General features: G+C 34.5%; 1 non-coding gene across 1 annotated transcript; it reads right to left on the reverse strand.

Annotated features, from left to right (window-relative positions):
- Positions 1–1343: 1343 nt before the first annotated feature.
- On the reverse strand, positions 1344–1450 carry LOC136207674 (small nucleolar RNA R71). Its single transcript, XR_010676804.1, has one exon. It is a non-coding gene; the product is annotated as a small nucleolar RNA R71 (small nucleolar RNA).
- Positions 1451–2557: the final 1107 nt, after the last annotated feature.

The following is a 2557-nucleotide window of genomic DNA, read 5'->3' on the forward strand; positions in this document are numbered from 1 at the left end:
TCTGTTAACTTGGGGAAATTCACATTTCATTAATGATATACTTATTTATTCAATACATTCTTATTGTTGTTATTTTGATATTGTTCTGACAAAATGATTTTCAAAATGATAAATTGGTGTTTTTATTAAAACGTTCTATTCCATCTTATTCATATAAGAACTTTGTTGAACACTTAACGAATTTAGTTTTTATGGATGACATGATCGCTGATCGCGGCTTATCAGAAATAAAACACTAGTTTGATTAAGGTAGGAATCATCTCAACGCCAGGGGGATTTCTATAGTTCGAAGCCATTCAATTGAGTAAATCGCTATATTGTTACATGTCCATAATCTCACAAAGTTAAAGTTGTTTACTTTGCTTTATGAAAATAAGATCTATTTTATTCCAATTACGGAAATATCTGTTTTGTAATCAAAATTCCAAAACGGAATTGTTCTCTAAACTCGATATAATACTTCTATCTAATCCTAATTTACCAAAACCTATTCATAAACTAAACGTATTTCTTTTATTAAACCTAAACACGTGATTAAACCGAATTAAATAAAGTTTTAGTTAAAAAGCGTTCCCTGTGGGTTCGATATCTTTTATTACTACAAGCGTATACCGTGCACTTGCGGAAATCGCTCAACAAGTTTTTGGCGTCGTTGCCGGGGAACGCCAAAATTTTTGACAAAATTTTAAATTTTTCGTGTTTTATTTCGAATCTAGGTTTAAACATACTTATTTTAACTTTTGTAATTTAATAGTTTTCATTTACTAATTTATTTATTTTTCAAAATTCTATTTTGTAGGTAGTTTCGGTTCGTGCAAGATTTCAGGTTCATGCGCAGTTCTCGAAGTTCAGGCATTGTACCAGACCCTATAGACCCAGAAATTGAGAAAACCATTAGGAAGAACAAGAAAAATAAGAAAAACAAAAATAAGACCCCAGTAAAAACATATACCGAGCCAGAAAAAATGGCAGACCCACCAACACTTATGGAATACGCTAGTCCAGGTGTGGCCGGTGTAACCAATAGTATCGTTAGACCCAGAATCACCGCAAATCAATTTGAAATTAAGCCAGCTTTGCTTAATATGTTGCAAAATAATGTAACATTTTACGGGTTACCTAACGAAAATCCTAACACCCATTTAACAAATTTTCTAGAAATTTGTGACACTTTTAAAATCCCAGATGTGACTGCAGAAGCAATCAAACTTCGCCTCTTTCCTTTCACTTTGAAGGATAGAGCCAAAGAATGGTTAACTTCTATGCCAGCCGCAACTTTTGCCACTTGGGAACAATTAGCCCAAGCGTTTTTATCGAAATATTTTCCTTTAGCAAAAACCGCAAGAGTCATAAAGGAGTTAACATCTTTTTTTCAAAATGATAATGAGACTCTTTATGAAACTTGGGAACGTTTTAAAGAACTTCAACGTTTATGCCCACACCACCAATTACCCGCTGAACTTTTAATGCAAACATTTTACAATGGACTAAATCCTACAACTAGGGGTTCATTAGATGCTATGTCGGGAGGGCTATTTATGAAGAAAACATCAGCCCAAGCGAGAGAACTTTTGGAGGAAATGGCAATCAACAACAGCATGTGGCCCGCGGAACATGGACATATGCCGGTGGCGAAACCATCATCCTCAGCCTCACCATCAGTTAAAGGTATAGTTGAACTTGATCCAGTCGCAATGCTACAAGCCCAATTTTCTGCTTTATCGCACAAAATTGACCAATTTATGGCACCGCGAGATACCAATGGCAATCCAATCCAAACGGATGTGGATTACGAAAATATGAGTGAGATCGAACAGGTAAATTTTGTCCAAGGGCAAAACCAAACTAATAATCCTTATTCTAATACTTATAATTCTGGATGGAGGAATCATCCTAACTTTAACTGGAAAGATAACAGTAACAATAATATCAGTGCTAATCAAAATCGTACCACTAATTATCAAAATCAGTCAAGAGATATGATTAGCACTTTATCTTCTAAAATCGACAAGTTTATAGATGCTATCAGTGGAAAAATAAGTAATCACGACGATGGTTTTAAACGGATCGAAAACAAATTCGATCAGCTTATTAAAAACACTCATCTAGCATCCATAATTTGGAGATTCAAATTGGTCAACTTGCTAAATCAATTCCATCCCGAAAAGAGGGAAGTCTTCCCAGCCATACAGAAGAAAATCCGAAAGAGCAGGTGAAGGCTATTACTCTTCGTTCAGGAAAAAATTATCAAGGGCCTGAAATGCCCAAAGATGCAACATTATCAGGAAATGATTTACCAAAGTCCAAAGAGGATATCTTAAACACAAATATTTCACCATCTGACGCAGGTACCAAAACTTTTGTACCCAAACCACCTTTTCCACACAAAGTCCGAAATAAGGACTATGATAAACAACTTCTAACGTTTTTGGATAAACTTAAAAATTTGCATATCAATTTGACATTTATGGATGCAATAACACAAATTCCTAACTATGGTAAGTTTTTAAAGGATTTGATTTCAAAGAAAATCAGTTGGGAAGGAATTTCATCCATT

The sequence above is a fragment of the Euphorbia lathyris genome, chromosome 9 (assembly GCF_963576675.1).
Source record: "Euphorbia lathyris chromosome 9, ddEupLath1.1, whole genome shotgun sequence".
In the NCBI taxonomy this organism is placed as follows: Eukaryota; Viridiplantae; Streptophyta; class Magnoliopsida; order Malpighiales; family Euphorbiaceae; genus Euphorbia; species Euphorbia lathyris.